This window comes from Schistocerca cancellata, chromosome 8 (assembly GCF_023864275.1).
Source record: "Schistocerca cancellata isolate TAMUIC-IGC-003103 chromosome 8, iqSchCanc2.1, whole genome shotgun sequence".
Taxonomy (NCBI): Eukaryota; Metazoa; Arthropoda; class Insecta; order Orthoptera; family Acrididae; genus Schistocerca; species Schistocerca cancellata.
In genome coordinates this window covers 273,945,899-273,967,814 of record NC_064633.1, presented here as the reverse complement: position 1 = coordinate 273,967,814, position 21,916 = coordinate 273,945,899, and positions in this window count along the sequence as shown.

Here is a 21,916-nt window from a genome sequence, read left to right as displayed (position 1 = left end):
CTATCGCCGCATTCCAAAATAAATAATTATAGATTGAATTTACACCCTGCAGCAGTGTCTAAACTCACTTTAAACTTTCCGGCAGATTGAACCTTGTGCCGGATCGGGTCTCGGGCATGGGACCTCATACGAGTATCATACGGCGGGGACAGGCGAAGGAAATGAGTCACAATTTCGAACAAAGTACTACTTTAGAAAACTGTGGTTATTAGTAACCAGACATAATAACGCCACTGCTTTGCAGTAGATCCTTACTATCTACAGTGTGCCAGATTGTATGAGATCTGTAAGTATTATTTTTGACTCCGGCAGATAACAACCAGATAAATGCGAATCCTTCCTGTATTTTCATTTTTAATAGGTTTCAACATCTGACGGCAACACGAGAAAAAAAAGATCGATATCTGAAGGTACGGTATTACTGGAAGCTTTCAGAGTCCGGAGGCATCACACATTTCCCGTTGCGGGGATAATAGTGGCGTACGGCGTAATGGTTGGATATTTTACGAGAGACGCTCTGGTACTCTTGGTACTGGTCAACCCATTACAAGTTCTGACTTTCTTGAAGCTGATACTCAAATGATACGTCAGTCTGTTTAATGGAGCAGATGAGATTTTTCCGATGACTATAGTTTTTTTCTAAGAGAAACGAGGAGTGGTGGAGTAACGTTGCACCTGGTCGCCCGTGCAAAATGGTTCAAATGGCTCTGAGCACTATGGGACTTAACTTCTGAGGTCATCAGTCCCCTAGTACTTAGAACTACTTAAACCTAACTAACCTAAGGGCATCACACACATCCATGCCCGAGGCAGGATTCGAACCTGCAACCGTAGCGGTCGTGCGGTTCTAGAATGAAGCGCCTAGAACCGCTCAGTCATCACGGCCGGCTGGTCGCCCGTGCCATTCGCTGTCTACAGCCTCGCATTTGAAGCCACGAAGTGATTTAATATGTTGCTTTAACGTTTGTTATCTGCCATAATGCTAATGTAGAAAGACTAATACGTAATTATCATTGCCTCGATTAGGAAATTACTAATTGTTAAGTCTGAGAAAGTAGATGATTGTCTGGCACGGAACAGCTGAATTCACAATTTCGGCCGACAGTTGCTCCGAAACAATGTAGCGCTTGTTGCATCTACGGCGTCGGCCGCTGAATTGGATGGCCGAGGGAGCTTTGTCTCTGCCCCACCGCTCGTAATTACCACAACGGCGTTCTAAATGTCAGCAGATTTCATCTATATTAAAGTGTCGCCGTGACAAATACCACTCATTTCCTCCCCAGGAAGCGGCCAGAAGAAAGGAAGTAATGGACATCGTTCGTGCCAGCACGGCCGCGACGAGGGACTCCACTTTGTTCCCGGCGCGTGTGTAGAAATTTAATTCATCCCATTAAGAACGGCGCAATTACAATTGCAGAAGAGCGTGATTTAATTACATAAACAAACACGGTCCGCTGCGAGCGGCGCTGCTGCTGCGTTAAGCCCTGAGCGGGCGTCCGGCATTTGTCTACGGACGACCAGTGTTTCGGCAAATCCTTCCAACGGCAGCTGTTCCTGCCCGTGTCGCCGGTCCAAAAGAACTAATGGCCGCCTCACTCTGCAAAATAGGCGACGAGCGTAGCGGGAGACGTGGGCGGCCACAGAAATTTAGCCAAGCGGGCCCAAATTCTAAAACTGCCATTTTTGCTGTAACTGATTTGATGAGTTAGAGAACGTACTGAGCCACAAGAATCACTTTTCACAGGAATTACATAAATTGTATTGTATCTTAAACGTCTTAAACGGATGATAGCTGTAAGTTAACGTTTCGTAGGCAGATTACTTCCATACCGAAATACGAGGCCGTACTGAAAAATAACGTCTCCAAATTGTATATGTGAAAACTGAGTGCTTTGTAAACAAGACAAACGTTATTATCATTGTACAACTTTATTTTTCACGTCTACGTATTTGCTGCCCTCTGCCTCTAGAGTGCCCCAAATTGTAGCGTGCACCCTGGCGGTGCGTAATGTAATTATGTCAGTGCCTGAAAAAGAGCTGTAATCTGGTTTCGAATTCGAAGAGTTCGTCCACTCATGGAGCACCCTCTCCTTCAGCATGAAAATGTCAGACCACACACGAGCGCTGCCACATCGACAACAATCCGACGCCTTGGATTCATTGTTATCGACCATCCTCCATACATGGTTCAAATGCCTCTGAGCACTATGGGACTTAACAGCTGAGGACATCAGTGCCCTAGAACTTAGAACTACTTAAACCTAACTAACCTAAGGACATCACACACATCCATGCCCGAGGCAGGATTCGAACCTGCGACCGTAGTGGTCGCGCGGTTCCAGACTGTAGCGCCTAGAACCGCTCGGCCACCACGGCCGGCCCCCTCCGTACATCTTCCGTACAGTTTCCTAAACTTAAAGAACGTCTTCGAGGATTTCACTTTGACAGTGGTGAAGTGGTGCTTGCAGAGATGAGGTTGGGGCTCCGTCAACAGTGTCAAACATTGTACGATGACGGTATCAACAAACTAGTATCTCGTTGGGAGAAATGTGTTCGACGCCTGGGTAACAATTTTGATAAATAAAATGTAGACATGCAGAAAAAAGATGTAGAATGTTAATAACTGAAGTTTTATTGAAAAACGATAAGGAGTTTCACGTAAAAAATACAGAACCATTACTTTTCAGCACTCGAAGTAACCTCACTTCATTATCACTATGTAACTTTTCACCATAGCTTCCTACGGTATCTTCCGAGATTAGCCTTTACATACAGACAGAAACCGCGGTATGAGACTTTAATTTAGTAATATGTATACACAGAGTGTAACGGTTACAAGTGCTGACATTTTTAATGGCTGCTGAGGACAGTGTACTGAACAACATTTCATCAGTATTTACTTAATTTTCGGACTAATAATTGTAGATAGTAGGAGTAGTGTGTATTTAGTTTGGCTATACCTCCAAGTACACGTGGCAAGAGCGAGCAATTAATGATTATTTTCCCACGGGTAGCTGGTTAGGTTTTTGAAGTGTGGACTCGTGGAGGTGAGCCGGCTGGTCTATACTGACAGGTGTAGTCCGCTTCGTGGTGCAGTTGCGGCTGTTCAGGAAACACTAGGTAGTAAATAATTTGACGTGGTGGGGAAGACCGTTAGACATAGAGAACGAAAAATTAACACACTAAAGTGAGTGTACATGAAGGTACCAGTGATCATAATATAAACACTTATATCCTTAAACCCTGAATACGCCAAGTACATATTTCTATAATATTGTATTCTATTGTATTGTATGTTAACCGGGGACCTAGAAACGACGGAGAAGCACCGTCCCCGCTGCAGCCGCAGTGATCCACAACCCCACGACGACTACCGCAGTCCACTTCACCCCTCCGCCGCCCCACACCGAACCCAGCGTTAGTGTGTGGTTCGGCCCCCGGTGGAACCCCAGGGAACGTCTCACATCAGACGAGTGTAGCCCCTATGTTTGCGTAGTAGAGTAATGGTGGTGTACGCGTAGTGGAGAACTTGTTTGCGCAGCAATCGCCGACATAGTGTAACTGAGGCAGAAGAAGGGGAACCAGCCCGCATTCGCCGAGGCAGAAGGAAAACCGCCTAAAAACCATCCACAGACTGGCCGGTTCACCGGACCTAGACACAAATCCACCGGGCGGATTCGTCCCGGGGACCAGGCGCTCCTTCACGCCCGGAAAGCCGTGCGTTAGACCGCACGGCCAACCGTTCTATAATATTACTATGAGTATTTATGCCACCAGTTTAATTCAGCAATATGGAATTACGTCCGTCTTATGATTAAATCCAATGCATTCAGAGTTTTTCGCAATTCACGTACCAATAAATAAATCGGAAGCAAAAAAAGTCATAACGACTCAAGAAATGTTGTAGGACAACAACGGAAATAATCAGGAAATAATTTCAGTTTTGACATCCTCTTAGTGGAGAAACAGAAACTAACTTTAAATAACAACAGTTTCCCATTGTGCTCGGCAATGCTTAATCTGCCATTTATATGTATAGGAGACAATCATTGCTAGAAATGTGCGATATATTTGTAGTGAATAATAAACAATCTATGCCCTAGATCCCAGGAGGGAGTAAATGCCCCATCTTGCCGCTGCCCCGCCCCCCCCCCCCTCCCCCCCTCATCCCAACGGTCGCTGTGCCCCTCCTGGTGGCCGTCTATGGTTTGCGGAAACTTGGCTGCGGATTGCAAGTACTCGGCTATAATGCTACAGTAGTGAGACAATTTTAGAGTTCCAGATTAGATAGGCTGATGGTTTTCTTTCGTTGTTGTTTTCTTTACTTCACAGGTTACTGGTTCTATGAAACTAAATTCCATTTCCTCGTCGTCGTAGGACATTGGACTAATTGTCCAAGAGCAGGATTGCCAATGAAGGTGTGAACACCTCGTAAATGTCCTTTCTCAGTGGAGAGTGGGTTTGTACTCCTTATACTTCTTTAGTGGGATGACGACATTAGTACTTTAACTTTAGGTGCTATCGTCTAGCTTCCAAATTTACCAGTCCGAACATCCCAGAACACTGAGAACTGGCGTTGTTTATACACATCACCATCAGCAAAATCCAGCTAATATGTCATGAACACTTCAGAATCAACAAGTATCAAAAGGAAATTTCCTTGCATCCCAGATACGTTTCAGGACTGTGATCTTATTTATGAAGAGCATTGTGCATTTACACAAAGTATATCTAGAGACAAAGCCGAAGTCTATTTTAGGTACAATATCAGATTTTACAGTTCCAGTTCCTTCAAAGGTCTACTACTTCTTTCACTAATCTTAGATAAGGATTAAGACATGTCCGGAACAAAGTTTAAATTTCCAGAGAAAGCTCAATTTTTCTATCGTTTTCATGGGAATGTGTCAAGAAAATAAATTTTTATTTATTTATTTTTAATTTAATTTACCTGCGAATGGCAAAGGTCCCAGGTACAAACCCAGTCCGACACGACATTTCAAGTCAACGTACTCTCCGCTACAGACTGAAAATTCATTCTAGTAATTTTTCCAGTTGCTCTGAATCTGGGATCTATCTTTACTATGAACAGACTTATATTGCTGCGGAGAGATATCCATAGATAGCTTAAGATTGTGATTTATTCAGGTAGCTGGTGGCCAATTAGGTAGACAAACGATGCCCGATCTTATCACCTATTACATTGCATTTCATTACATTTATTTGTACCCAGAGACTGCTGGAAATATATTTACCAGGCGTTGATGATCCTAAAATCCACCGGTATTTCGTAACAAACATGTGCCTCTGTCACCTCCCTGTATACATGTACGTCGTCAGCTGACGTTCACTGTTATTGGTGTATGTAATAGTTCATTGATTGCTGCGTTTATTAAACTACTTGTCTTGTTGCCTAAATCGGGTCGCAATCTACACAATATGTTTGGAAATTTTACAATATACAAGTTGCTTAATTTTTTTATGAGTCAATCAATATGACAATCCAAAGAAGGGGAGTAAAGGCGTTATCCACGAGATCATTTATATGTAGGGTGTCCTAAGGTCTTTACATCAAACGTGTAGGCGTGATAGATGGCGCCGTGAGGGACGACTTTTGTTAGAGACAAAATGTTCTATGAGGCTTCCCTGCGACGCGAGGCGTCTATTTATTGAATTCACCGTCTCTGAGATCTCTGGAACGATCTCTGGGGAGATTTCATCAGAACTAGCAGGGTCCACTAACCAGTGTGCTGCATCTGCATACTACCTACATATACTGATAAAGTAATTTACAACAAGAAAATCTTAAAAAAAGAGTGTCGACATTTCAGAAGCGGATTAGGAACTTTAATTTTGCCCTTTCATGCGGAACAGATGACTGGATTGTACTGAACACTCACTGTATACGCATGCCGCAGAATTCCTACAGCCTGCTGCCTCTCAGGGGCATAACAAACACCAAAACGCACCTAGCGTCGCCATAATGCATCAGCGAAAACTTTGTCTCTACCATAAACTGCCCGTGTGACGTGATCTATCACCGCTAGACATTTAACGCAATGAATTTGAAACACTCTGTGCATCGTGAACGGCAGGGATCCTACCACACGACCTTCGCTTATAATGAACGGTAGCTGCTCTTCTGATCGTATATTCCATCAAGCATAAGAGATTGAGGTCAGTTTGTTAGGAAGGCCTCAACTGAATTGTATAACTGTTCAGATCTTCCGTCCGCGCGCACTTTTACAGGTGACGGCGCGGAAGACTTCCTGCAAGCGTAAAATGTGTTTCTGAAGAGAGACTAGTATTTACGATTAGCACTAAGCGAGCCACCGAACTAAACGTTTCTGTCCGACGGATAGGTGCGATAGGCTTCAGGACTTTGGTGAACCTGAACACAACACTCCCCATTCCACCCGCTTGATACGTAATCCTGGTGACAAAAACGATTTCCTCATCAGTATTCCAGGTTAGTGCTTTCAGGTCCCGAGCCATTGGCGTTCCCAACTATGCAATGGATAATTTATCCTTCTGCGTCTACAAGCATCTATACTCCGCAAGTCTGTTTACGTTGTGTGGCGGAGGTTTTTTGGGTGTCACTGTCACTTACCCCTTTCTCGCTCGCATCTTCATTTCTGTCAGTGCCTCCCTCTTACTTCCCAAATTCAGTTTATTTTATTCATGACTCTTATGTTCATGTAAGTATTTACAGTGTGTAAATTGCCTGATTGTAATAAAAGTACAACTTGAAACGTCCCCTTAGAAAAATTATACATGACTGTGCTTAAACTGACACACAATATTTTTAGCGCAACGGAATCTGACTTTCAATAATCCCTACAAAAGAATGGCCCTGACTAACATTAACCTATCCCTTTCACAAATCACTTACCTCACAAAAATCTTCGTTACTCGAAGTACTGCAATACAGCGAACGCCACTAATGCCAGCTAAATAAAAGATTCAAAATATTCAAACTACTGAAGGCACTAACTACTGATAGGCATAGTTAGCAAATGAAAGCTTTTGATAGAGAACAAACAATGTATTTACCTTAATAGTGTTCAAAAGTCGTAATATATACAGCGGTTCATGACATCCATTCTTACAAATGTACTGTTTCTGATGGACACACGTCCAGATCATCCGCTCTCAAAAATCCGCCATCTCACTTCCCCACATCCACCACTGCTGGGGGCTCACCTCCACCTGCGCAACGCTACGCGCTATTAACATCCAGCTGCCCAACACTACAATGGCAGACAACAATGCAAACTAGCCACAGACTGCACACGGCACAGCCAGTGATTTTCATACAGAGCGCAACGTGGCGTTACCAATAAGAAAACCTAAATATCCTACTTACAAACTGTATGATAACACACTGGTTTTCTAGAAGGGTCGCCGACCTGACGCACGTAATTATAAGTCTATAACGCTGTCTCCATCTGTAGTAAAACTGTGGAAATATTTTTTACTCACGAGTTTTGAGTTTCCACTATAAAAACCAACATGTAAACAGTAAACAGAGATGTTGCGAAACATGGCTTAAACTATTCGTCCATTAAATCCAGAGCGTCGTCCACAAAGGCGGCGAGCTTGCTGTCACGTTCGTCAACTTCTGGCATGTGCTCAGCACAGTTCGGTACTATCATTTAGTGGGAAAAAAATAATCGAGTATCGGTCCAGACTTGTGACTATGTTAAAAACTTTTCAGGAGACAGAACTAAATTTGTTACTATGAACGGTATGATATCGACAAGTGTGACATTAGTGGATAATGTCGGAAGATCCCTGAGGCTTTGTGCAGACTATGCTATTGTCTACAGGAAGGTGGTAATAGTAACGCCAGAAGACTGCAGCGAAATGCAGAAAGTCCTGTGGAGGAACGGTAATTGGTGCATGGTCTGGCAGGGGGCCCTGAACATAAATAAGTGTAACAAATTGCTCGTAAATAGGCAAAGACACCCATTTACCAGTACGCAGTTTGTGAAAAATGAATAAAAGTAGCAAAACCATAAAATACAATGGACTAGGCGGGGGGGGGTTCGGTTTTGTTTAATTATATGGGTTGAGATCCCAAGTTAGGAACTGAATCCTGGCTGGTGACGATTAAATAACCGAGAGCACACTACTTAACAATGAAACGAGAAACTTTTGACTATTAAATGAAAAAAACACGAAATACAATTACTTAGATTTGTTGCAATAACATAATCGTTCAACAAATGGGAACTTCTGGCAACCTTAATCTTCTTATAACAAAACTGTAGATAAGCAGGTGACAACCTGTGGGTTATTCATCTAACAAAATTTTGGTGCATCTGACCAGGGAGTTGGAAGGAAAGATACCAATAATCAAGCAAATAAATTAATATTTTGAAGTAACCAGTGATCGTCTAACTGAAAATATACAGTACTATAGAAGGGAATACGTCACACCAGTGGTCAGAGTTGAAGGCAGGTGTTCACAGCATTAAAATGCAAGTCTTCAGAGAGAAGCCTGAAGTAACTGGATAACTTAAAAATCACTTTAATGGCCCTACAGATCGTGTCGCAGTGGCGATCGATTTCACCGTAATATTGCAGGCGGTGACTGAAGTGGTTGCGTAACTGATCACTGGCGGAGTCAACGAACTCGTCAGTGGCTAAGTTCACATTAGCTCAAAAATTTTCAGAGTCCTCAGCGCATCAGCTCAGACTGGTCGGTGGTCGGCAATGGCTCTCAGCACAAACGGCTGTTTGGAAAGGCTCCTGAAGATCGTCTTGAAGCTTAGACTTGAGTCGGAGTCTAATTCCTGAACGAGCGTTAATTAAAGGAGTGTCTCACACTGCGGCACCTCGCGTCTCTCATTGTATTTTATTTTGCACCGCACCGGTTGTTCTGAGAGATGACTGATCAGCCTGCTTCGTACAAAACATTAGTCACGTTCCTCTGTCAGGTTAACCAGTAAGTTCAGTTCTACCTTCCTTTGCAGGTAAAGGTCGCATCACTCTGTCTCTCTCTTCAATCAGTGAGGTGCTCTACATCGTTACCGTCCGGTGTCTCTTTCTAACTTATAATTTATTTGCATAGCCCAATGCGGGTACGGCTAACATTCCGTATACGTTTGTTTGTTGCACAGTAAAAATGTTTGAAGGCGTCTCCCGTTCTCAAACGCAAAAGTCGAAAACTGTGGGCCACGTCTGTACCTTTCAGTGCTTTCTGGGGAAATGGTCAGCTTTCTTCATTAGAAAGGGCGATCCTCTTCACTCTATTTCGAGCTCGTAAATGTTTTCACCAGGATTTCGCTTCATAGGAGAGACTATCTGTCTTTCTATGCAGAGCCTGACGTCTTACGGCTGTGCTCCTAGACAACAGCAGATGGTCGGATGGCCTTACAGCCTCTGTCCTTCCCCGTGAAACTTTCTGAGATCTGGCGCTGAGAAGAGGCTGTCTTTGCTGCTTCTGGCAATCCATGTGCCTTTTCACAGTCCAGTTGCACTCAACGTTTCCTGACTTCCACTGGGCATGCAAAATACTAAGTAAGAACAAAAGAATAGCAAGGTTGCGTTACTTATTTACCGACAATCACTAGTCCTGCTGCTGATCATATTCCACAGCGTCAGTTAAGTATTCCGATAAAGTGAGACTCTCCTTACGACTCTTCATACGTTACGATACTCTTTACAGAAAAACGGTCCCATAACACGTAATGTAAAGTAACGCTTCTGAGTTTATGTGAAAATTCTTAAGATTTTTAAATAAAACAAACGTCGTTAATATTTCACATTTTTATTCTTTTCGTTTACATATTTATTTCTGTACATATTTATTTCTCAACCCAGGCGATGAACTCATTTGTCCCAAAGAGTGATCAGTCTGTTGATACTATCACTGTAGAATGTTTGATTTAGTTGATGCCGGCCGGTGTGGCCATGCGGTTCTAGGCGCTTCGGTCTGGAACCGCCCGACCGCTACGGTCAAAGGTTCGAATAGTGCCTCGGGCATGGTTGTGTGTGATGTCCTTAGGTTAGTTAGGTTAAGTAATTCTAAGTTATAGGGGACTGATGACCTTACATGTTAAGTCCCATAGAGGTCAGAGCCATTTGAACCATTTTTGAACCAATTACTGCATCCCTTTCATGCCCCTCGACTCTTATAACTGCCATCTGGTTTATGTAGAAATTGTAAATAGCCTTTCGCTCCCTGTATTTTACCCCTGCCACCTTCAGAATTTGAAAGAGAGTATTCCAGTCAACATTGTCAAAAGCTTTCTCTAAGTCTACAAATGCGACAAACGTAGGTTTGCCTTTCCTTAATCTATTTTCTAAGATAAGTCATAGGGTCAGTATGGCATCACGTGTTCCAACATTCCTAAGGAATCCAAACAGATCTTCCCCGAGGTCGGCTTCTACCAGTTTTTCCATTCGTCTGTATTATCTTCCTAGTCTTGAATATTATTAGTCAATCTGGGCCGCTTATAGAAGTAATAGAGGCAATCCAACAATGAGTGGTACGATAGTAAGAGGATTGTTTAGTAAGCCCCAGAGCGTTACGAAGACCTTCAAACTCCAATGGCCGTCGCTACACGGTTAAGTTGTGGATCACGGAGAGGGTTGTTGCTAAAACTCCGAGAGCCACTCGTTCGGGGAAAAAAAAAAAAGAAAATCGGGAAACGGATTAGTGACTCGCGAAATCACAGAAATTAGAGCCCATACTAAAGCCTATCAAAAGTCAGTCTTCTCAAGCACTATTCGCGAAGCAACAGGGAAGGAGCAACCAGAGGTACCCGCCGCCACATATTAGATAATGTTTCGCAGGGAATGGATATAAATGTAGAGGTAATTGGAATATCTTTATTTTGTCAGTCACTGCGCCACGTGAAGGTCTACTTAACTCGGTGCTACTCCTTGCGGAAAAGTAAATACCTCAAAAGTACTTCGCACTTATAGTCAGAGCGCGCCACCCTGCCCTCGAGAGCACAACAGAGCACACGAGGTTAAATTCGCCGTTTTCAGTTACAGGGCAACACTCCCGCAACGTCTTCCATTATTAACGGGCAGGCCACAATCGCGGCGAAGCATCGATGGCAGCGACGGGAGCGCCACACGGCGGCGGCGGCCGCCCGGCTATGCATATGCATGAAGTGCGGAGCGAACTTCCTAGTGTTTCCACCGTCTTAACGGCGGAGAGAGAGCGCCACGAGCTGCGAAGGAGAGGCGCCGCCAACCGAAATGCGAATTCATTTCGGCCCGTCTCCGCTCTCACCTCCACCCCTCCTTCTGCTGAGTCTTTCTCTCCCTCTGCATCTCTCAATCCCACGCTGCCTGCTTCTCTTTTCTCCGCGTCTTTCTTTGTCTCTACAGCATACAGCCGTTATCCGGTATACGACGAATAGAATATGATATTCAGTAACCCGAGAAGAAGTTACGAACCATATTTTTTGGTCGAGGGGCGTTCAGTAAGTAACATAACACATTTTTTGAAGGCAAATTTCGATTGAAAAAGTACGGAATTTATTGTGGGACACCGTGTAATGTTCCCGCTTCAGCTCTTGCAGCTTCTTGGAGTTCTGATAGGTGATGGCGCTATACGTAGTCTTCAAAATGGCGTTTGTACCAGATATGTGTTTCAAACACATTGTTGTCACTGAGTATCTTTTGGCGGAAAACCAGACCTGGCCATTAAAATTGCTCCACCACGAAGATGACGTGGTACGGTTGCGAAATTTAACCGACAGGAAGAAGATGCTGTGACATGCAAATGGTTAGCTTTTCAGGGCGTACACACAAGGTTGGCGCCGGTGGCGACACCTACAACGTGCTGACATAAGGAAAGTTTCAAACCGATTTCTCATACACAAACAGCAGTTGACCGGTGTTGCCTGGTGAAACGTTGTTGTGATGCCTCGTGTAGGGAGGAGAAATGCTTACCATCACGTTTCCGTCTTTGATAAAGGTCGGATTTTAGCCTATCGGGATTGCGGTTTATCGTATCGTATCGTGTTGGTCGAGATCCGATGACTGTTAGTAGAATATGGAATCGGTGGGTTCAGGAGTGTAATACGGAACGCCGTGCTGGATTCCAACGGCCTCGTATCACTAGGCATCTTATCCGCATGGCTGTAACGGATAGTGCAGCCGTGTCTCGACCCCTGAGTCAACAGATGGGGACGTTTGCAAGACAACAACCATCTGCGCGAACAGTTCAACGACGTTTGCGGCAGCATGGACTATCAGCTCGGAGACTATGGCTGCGGCTACCTTCGACGGTGCATCACAGACAGGAGCACCTGCCCTCGTGTACACAACGACGAACCTGGGTGCACGAATGGCAAAACGTAATTTTTTCGGATGAATGAAGGTTCTCCTTACAGCATCATGATGGTGGCATCCGTGTTTGGCAACATGGCGGTGAAAGCACATTGGAAGCGTGTATTCGTCATCGCCATACTGCCGGATCACCCGGCGTGATGGTATGGGTTGATATTGGTTACACGTCTCAGTCACCTCTTGTTCGGACTGACGGCACTTTGAACAGTGGACGTTACATTTCAGATGTGTTACGACCCGTGGCTCTACCCTTCATTCGATCCCAGCGAAACCCTACAATTCAGCAGGATAATGCACGACCGCATGTTGCAGGTCCTGTAGGGGCCTTTCTGGATACAAAAATTGTTCGACTGCTGCCCTGGCCAGCACATTCTCCAGATCTCTCACCAATTGAAAACGTCTGGTCAATGGTGATTGAGCAACTGGCTCGTCTCAACACGGCAGTCACTACTCGTGATGAACTGTGGTATCGTGTTGAAATTGCATGCGCAGCTGTACCTGTACACACCATCCAAGCTCTGTTTGACTCAATGCCCAGGCGTATCAAGGCCGTTATTACGGCCAGAAGTGGTTGTTCTGGGTACTGATTTCTCAGGACCTATGCACCCAAAATGCGTGAAAATGTAATCACATGTCAGTTCTAGTACAATATATTTGTCCAATGAATACCTGTTTATCATCTGCATTTCTTCTTGGCGTAGCAATTTTAATGACCAGTAGTGTACATAGGAGCTTGCAGATTGTCTACGGATACCTGGCAGTCTCTATGAGTCGCTGGGCGAGAGCGTCTGTCATCATCGCAACAAGGTCGCCCACACCTGTGCGATCTTCCGCTTGCTGGTTGGCCGCACACACCAGTGACTTCAAATGGCTCTGAGCACTATGGGACTTAACATCGGAGGTCATCAGTCGCCTAGAACTTTGAACTCCTTAAACCCAAGTAACCTAAAGACATCACACACATCCATGCCCGAGGCGGGATTGGAACCTTCGACCGTAGCGGTCGCGCGGTGCCAGACTGACAGCAGTGACTCTTTCAATGTTGAAACGTGCGGACACTCTCACTCGATGTGATCGACGGATCATACTCAAACACCTCGCTGCACAACTGGACGTCCCTGTTGGTAGCGCTGGCACATTTGTGCACTAATTGGGTTACTCGAAGGTGTGTGTTGCCATTACGAAATCGAAGTAACAACATCAGCGTGCAGCGAGCTCACGAACTTTCATTGGACTGTTCTTCCTCATCCATCCCACAGTCCCGATCTCACACCTTCCGACTTCCTTCTGTTTGTCCCAATGAAGGGTGCATTCCGCATTAAGCAGTACGTGGATGATCAGAGGTTACTGATGCAGCAATATGTTGGCACCGACGTCGACCAGTGTAGTGGTACCATGCGCGCATACAGGTCCTTCCAGTAATGTGGCATGAGGTCACATCAAACGGAGAATATGTTGGAAAACAGTTTTTTGGAGCCAGAAGAGTGGGGAAAAATGTGGTGTACTCTAATACTGTGTATAACCAACATATTTTGAGTAAAACAAGGTTTTGCATTACTTATTGAACGTCCCTCCTAATTACGGGTTGTATCAAACTTCTTTACTCAAAAGCTAATACTGACATCGTGGGGCCGCAGCTGGTGCCGAATATATAGCGATCTTATTAATTGACAACTTACATAAGTTAGTATGTTAAGAACCCCCAATACACTAGCTATAGTAAGGGAGCGATAAGTTGGCCGTTTGCAATCAAGCATTGATCGGCGCCATCCGGAACACTTCGTGTCGACCATTTCCTCTTTCTGATCACTGCCTCCCACAGAGACCGCAAAGTTGTGACACCGTAATGCCTGACGATGTACTGTGTTGTCCGTGTGAGCGAATTATTAACTGAGTAACATCAGTAAACACACTTACATTTAAAAGCATTTTGCAACACGAGACATGATCAAAAAAGTTTACTAAATGTTTCTAAAGTCATTTTTCTTCAACTCATTTCGTACAATTACGACCGCCTTTATTTAATTTCACATTCCTTGCTACAAATATATACCGCATTCGAAGATGACCGTCCTTCTAACGCTCATTCACGAAACCATGTTACTTCCGTGATAAACTTCATACCATAGCAGCAGAGAGATAAGAGTTGCGCGCGCGTTTGAGTTGTCCGTATTGAAAGACAAAGAATAACACTGATTAACTTCTCATGGTCAACGTTCACAGCCATGTAGAATTTTTTAAAGGTCATCATATTCGCCGTTGACTGAAGAAATTATGTCTTACTGCAGAAGATTTTGCTCAGCACGTATCAGACTTAAAAATCTTCCGACGTGTACACATGTCATCGTCAAAAACAGGCCTTTTCGCTGTAGAAATACTGTAATATCAAACGAGTGCGAAGTTCTGTACATTGTGAAATGATGTAAATTACATGAAATGTTACAATTTTTTTTTCGTGCTAATAGCCTTAGTTTACAAGTAAACACTGTGCCAAAACACTGATTTGAAGCGATTTACGTGAATGATGATAACAATGGGAAAAACTCGTGATTTCTGAAGATACAATCTTTCAGGCCTTGCTCAGTACTGTTAAATCTACGATTTAGGACAATCGCGAACAATCATTGCTAGACATTCGAAAGATTTCTGCAGTGAATAAGAAAAGTCTCTACCATCCTTTCTCCCCCTCCCACACTCTTCGCCCCCTTCAGGATGGCTGTGTGACATTTAATTGTTTTTTTTTTCTACGTAGGCTTTCGGATTTGGTCTTTCACTAAAACTATGTAAAGAATATACGACAGCGCCGCAGCCGGCTAATCCCGCAATGAAATTTCATCGGCCTGTAAAAGCGCTGTCGGTGCTTCACAGCTGTTGAGCAATGTTCATTTGGGTTGCACATCATACTCGTATAAGCGGATAATCGGGCACAAGTCTATCACAACGGATAGCATCGATCACTTAATCTCTAGTTAATTTTTCGTGTACATCTTTCGTTATTTGTGACATTCCCATGCCTTGGAAACGCCATCCATGACACACTAAGATCGTAGTACCACTGTCATCATTCGCAGAACCATGCAATTCAGCTATCGCACATTGCCGTTATACAATCAAAGCTAGAATACTGACGGTCACACATTTTTTTACGAAAGAGAGTTTAATTACTCATCAGTGCATTATAGGCAAGCAACCCTCTAAAGATCTAGCAAGGAGTCTCCGCAGAAGTAAATCCTATTCTTTCTTTCTTCTTACTGTTTATTTTTCTTTTTTTTCCTCTCTGGATTTTCTGCTATGCTTCTCAAAACTTGTAAGGTGTATGTCTGACTTCTACAGACCGAACGGACTGATATGTTCTTAATGAATACGAAAATGGTTCCATTATATAAAGCGACAAATTTTACGGCACAAATAATTCAGTTAAAATCAATATCTTCATGCAATGTCTTCAGAGGGTTGAGTTATTTTACACTTCACGTTTTAATGTTCTTTTAACAAGCGTCAGTAAACTAAAAAAAAAGTGAATGACAACGATTTTGAAGACATAACGTTAAGACGTTTCGCTCCGAAACAAAGCGTCCACAGTAACGAACAAAAGCAGTCTTCCGGACCAGACGTCGCACCACTTAAGAGCCCTTTCAGAGTACACTGATGTGAAAGCTACATATTTAGCCTTTGCTGAAGACTGGAAATCGCACAGGTCACACCATTATTGAAGAAACAAAGTAGGAGCAATCCGCCAAATTACAGATCCTTATCACTGACGTCGATTTGCAGTAGGATTTTGGAATATATATAGGCTACTGTATGATAACATTTTGAATTATCTATACGAGGGATTCAGAAAATACCGTTATTGTGCAACAGAAATAGTTCTTTATTATTATGAAGTAATGAGCGCTATCGACGGCGGATCTTAAGTAGATTCAAAACATCTAGATCTCCAACAGACTTTTGATACCGTTCGTAAAAAGCGACTTCTAATCAAATTGCGTGGTTGTGGAGCATCGTCTCAGCTCTGCCACTGGGTTCTATCGGAAATGTCACAGTTCGTAACAACTGACGGAGAGTCGTCTAGAAACGCAGTCAGGAAGGATGTGAATCTTAATAGGACCGTACCGAAACAGTGACCCCAATCTTTTATCCGTTGCTAATCTATACGGCTTTTCTCGAGCAACGCCCTGACTCGCGGATTCCAGTGGCAGTTCGCAGCACAACACAGGCAGTTGTATACGCGTCCATCATCCATCCCCATTATCTATCCCCTCCCCTTTCTGCATCATGGGACCATAGCAGTAGTTTACCGTTTGTCTGCGGAAATACCGGGTGAAAACTTAATAAACCACGGAATAATGTAGATAGATAGATAAAAATTGACACACATGCTTGGAATGACATAGGGTTTTATTAGAACCAAAAACAAAGTATTGCTAGACGCGTGTAAGATCTCTTGCGCGCGTCGTTTGGTGATGATCGTGTGCTCAGCCACCACATTCGCCATGCTTGGCCTCCCAGGTCCCCAGACCTCAGTCGGTGCGATTATTGGCTTTGGGGTTACCTGTAGTCGCAAATGTATCGTGATCGACCTACATCTCTACGGATGCTGAAAGACAACATCCGACGCCAATGCCTCACCATAACTCCGGATACGCTTTACAGTGCTGTTCACAACATTATTCCTCGACTACAGCTATTGTTGTGGAATGGTGGTGGACATATTGAGCATTTCCTGTAAAGAACATCACCTTTGCTTTGTCTTACTTTGTTATGCTAATTATTGCTATTCTGATCAGATGAAGCGCCATCTGTCGGACATTTTTTGAACTTTTGTATTTTTTTGGTTCTAATAAAACCTCATGTCATTCCAAGCATGTGTGTCAATTTGTACCTCTCTATCTACATTATTCCGTGATTTATTTAGTTTTCAAATTTATACTGACTTTTTGATCACCCAGTACAACGTCTGTGATGGCTTGCTGATTACACATTGTTTTACACGGCATTGCTGTCATAACAGACTGTAAAGAATATGATAATACACTCCTGGAAACTGAAATAAGAACACCGTGAATTCATTGTCCCAGGAAGGGGAAACTTTATTGACACATTCCTGGGGTCAGATACATCACATGATCACACTGACAGAACCACAGGCACATAGACACAGGCAACAGAGCATGCACAATGTCGGCACTAGTACAGTGTATATCCACCTTTCGCAGCAATGCAGGCTGCTATTCTCCCATGGAGACGATCGTAGAGATGCTGGATGTAGTCCTGGGGAACGGCTTGCCATGCCATTTCCACCTGGCGCCTCAGTTGGACCAGCGTTCGTGCTGGACGTGCAGACCGCGTGACACGACGCTTCATCCAGTCCCAAACATGCTCAATGGGGGACAGATCCGGAGATCTTGCTGGCCAGGGTAGTTGACTTACACCTTCTAGAGCACGTTGGGTGGCACGGGATACATGCGGACGTGCATTGTCCTGTTGGAACAGCAAGTTCCCTTGCCGGTCTAGGAATGGTAGAACGATGGGTTCGATGACGGTTTGGATGTACCGTGCACTATTCAGTGTCCCCTCGACGATCACCAGTGGTGTACGGCCAGTGTAGGAGATCGCTCCCCACACCATGATGCCGGGTGTTGGCCCTGTGTGCCTCGGTCGTATGCAGTCCTGATTGTGGCGCTCACCTGCACGGCGCCAAACACGCATACGACCATCATTGGCACCAAGGCAGAAGCGACTCTCATCGCTGAAGACGACACGTCTCCATTCGTCCCTCCATTCACGCCTGTCGCGACACCACTGGAGGCGGGCTGCACGATGTTGGGGCGTGAGCGGAAGACGGCCTAACGGTGTGCGGGACCGTAGCCCAGCTTCATGGAGACGGTTGCGAATGGTCCTCGCCGATACCACAGGAGCAACAGTGTCCCTAATTTGCTGGGAAGTGGCGGTGCGGTCCCCTACGGCACTGCGTAGGATCCTACGGTCTTGGCGTGCATCCGTGCGTCGCTGCGGTCCGGTCCCAGGTCGACGGGCACGTGCACCTTCCGCCGACCACTGGCGACAACATCGATGTACTGTGGAGACCTCACGCCCCACGTGTTGAGCAATTCGGCGGTACGTCCACCCGGCCTCCCGCATGCCCACTATACGCCCTCGCTCACAGTCCGTCAACTGCACATACGGTTCACATCCACGCTGTCGCGGCATGCTACCAGTGTTAAAGACTGCGATGGAGCTCCGTATGCCACGGCAAACTGGCTGACACTGACGGCGGCGGTGCACAAATGCTGCGCAGTTAGCGCCATTCGACGGCCAACACCGCGGTTCCTGGTGTGTCCGCTGTGCCGTGCGTGTGATCATTGCTTGTACAGCCCTCTCGCAGTGTCCGGAGCAAGTATGGTGGGTCTGACACACCGGTGTCAATGTGTTCTTTTTTCCATTTCCAGGAGTGTATATGATCTATGGGCCAAATTCCATCAGTCGAAAAGAGAAAATAACTTTTTCTGTACTAGGAGAAACGGAGAAAAGTGAAATATTAAAACCTAAAAAAAGCCCTCTCCTGGAATTTAGACCTTACAAACCCTGTAGAGTGAAAATAAGGGCACCGTGCAGTTACTGAGCTACGAATTTAGCGATCTGTTTGGTATGACTGCACAATTAAGCGACAAACTGGAGTGACAAAGACTGCTTTGATTGAGTCCTAGGCTGTTAGGGGTCTATTCTGCCGGCGCATTTGAAGGTCGCTTCGGGGCATTTCCGACGTTCATCTAGTCGTATACTTAGACTTTAACTACCCATCCCATGTACTGTAGCCTGCAAAGCACATCTTGTACAACTTAAGTATTGGCAATAAACATAAAAAATGCAAAGCATAAAATTAGTGCAGTTAATCCATTAACGTAATCAGATATAAAAAGGTGTCAGCAACGACAATGTTCTAGATGGATTTAAAATTGAATAAGCAGTTTTTGAAGTTTCTCCACTGCAAGAAGTATTAGCATAGCATTTTTGTAGTTTAATTTTTTCTCAGTCATCCTGAAGGTTTTTTTCCAAGTTTCCAGGTTTGAAGTCGAGCATGCGTCTATACTAATAATAAAATTGTAAAACTATCCTTTCTGTACATTGAAGACATATGCCAAAAACTGACTGCAGGTGATGTAGGTAGCGAAACAAAAAACAGTAAGACTATTTTTTTAAATGCTGTCGCTTTGTCGAACCGCGCGACTGCTCCGGTCGCAGGTTCGAGTCCCACCTCGGGCATGGATGTGTGTGATGTCCTTAGGTTAGTTAGGTCTAAGTATTTCTAAGTTCTAGGGGACTGATGACCTCAGATGTTAACTCCCATTGTGCTCAGAGCCATTCGAACCATTTTGTCTCTTTGTCTGTTTAAACACGCTAATGTCCAAAAATACTGGACGAATTTTTATGGGGTTTTCACAGGTAACTTAAGCGTAGTGTGGGGGTAACATATAGGCTTAATTTTATTAAAATTCGATCAAGGGTAAAAAACAAATCGTAATTGAAATTTTTAGGAGTCTGCTCAGCTTAGTGGTCCGGCTGTTTACTTCCGTGACACGATCATCACGGCGTAATACACCCAAGAACCAATAGATGGCCCTGTTAGTTCCATAGTACAACAAAGAACCAACAGATGGCGTTGTTAGTTTCTTTTACCTCAGTGAGGGAAGTGCTTTCGGAAGTTTACGTCAGTGGCAGAATTAAGTGCCGCAATTCTATCTTTACAAGTACAAACTAACATTTAAATTTCTTGGCTAGGATATATGGATTTACTGATTTCGTTTTGTGTGTTAAAAAAGAAACTGATTTCACTCTTTTGTTAGGTTTTATTTATGTTTGACTTCTTGGCTAGGAAGAATGGGTTTATTGGGTTTTATCTTTTATTTGGGCTCCTCTTTACATTTAGATTTAGTTTTCTTTACAAGCAATATGACCAAAAAACGCTCCAGTCTTTTTTGAATACACTATAATGGTTAAAAGAGTGACGACTATGCATTTAAGGTCGTGAGGTGAGACTTGGTGCGGCTTGATAACATCAGCCTTTAACTCGCTATTTGGAAGCTCCTTCCTCTGGCCGAGAGCGTCATACATTATATCACTCCTCACTACGTAAAATAAAAAGCCGTTTGGCCACAGATACTTAAGTGATACCCATCCGAAACAGGGGCAGGCTGCTGCTTGAGAATAAACGTTTTTGTTAATATTTGTAGCCTAATTTTACAGCTCTTAAGAGACCCTGGAAAATCGGGTAGCAGCCGCCAGCGGGCAACACTAGCGACAGGGAAGTAACCGATTTTGTGATATTTTACGAGTTTCTAACCAGAAGCGAATTATATAGTTTCATCTGTGTGATTTGGAAGTTTAGTTTTAGAATTTCTGCGTGTTCATCTAATTTCGCTAGTGACTGGAAGCAGAGTTCCACGGCGCGTGTTGGTAGCCGTTTGTTTGTCTGTGTAGTGCAGTTTTCCACCGTCTTTAATATAGACAAGGACTGTGATTGGCGTGTGCGTATGCGAGCTGAGTGGGTGACACTTAGCTCTCAGCTCCAAGCTGTGTTGGCTTCGATTACACAGCATGAGACTGCAGTGGATGGGCACCACTGTTTTGGACTGGCCGTAGGGTCCAACGAACGCCCAGCATGATCCACGAGTCCATCGATTGTTCTGTACTCGTGGCAAGCCTAGTTACTACTCGCATTGAGGTTGACGCCTCATCCGTGGTCGAGTGGGAGGTAACCTCGGTATCGAACAGTCTGCGTTAAACTTACTGAAAAAAAAACTTACTGACAAACAGATTCCAGGTGCTGTCTGTGGCTGGCAACGTCCCTCAGCCAGATACAATTGCTTGTCCTGTTCCAGAGGAAAATTCTTAACCTGTAGGATCCGGGAAGTCTCAAAGGGCGGGATTATTGGTAGCTCGGAGCTTCAATGTTAGGCGCGTTAAGGAGCCCATAGGAACGTGGCTGTGAAAGATGGGGAGAAAGCTAGTGTACTCTCCGTGTGCATATCAGATGGAGTCATTTCAGCCTTGTAATGGGTGTTTCCGGATGCCAAGATGAGCACAAAGTGCAACAACTGCAGGTTGTGGCTCACGTTGGTACCAATGATGCGTGTCGCTTTGGATCAGAAGAGATTCTCTCTGGTTTCAGGCATCTATCAGAAATGGTAAAGGCTGCCAGTCTTGATTGTAAGAGGAAAGCAGAGCTGACCATTTGCAGCACAGTCGATAGGACCGGTACGGACCTCTGGTACAGAGCCCAGTGAACGTTCTGAATCTGAGGCTCAGGCGGTTTTGCGACCGTGTAAACTGCAGAATCCTCGCCTTCCGCCATAGAGTAGTGGTGGGGTTTCGGGATCCGCTATATAGATCTGGGGACCATTACGTGCAGGGAGCTGCTACACGGGAAGCAGGGGCTGTGTGGCATGGACTGGGCGGTTTCTTAGTTTAGAAGGTGTCGGTTAAAACAAAAAAGGGCTTCAGTCTCGAAGGGTGCAGGTCGTACACAAAAAGAACATAGATGTAGGAACCGTCGGTATAACAGTTGTAAATAGTCGTAACTGTGCTGGGTAAGAACCGGAGC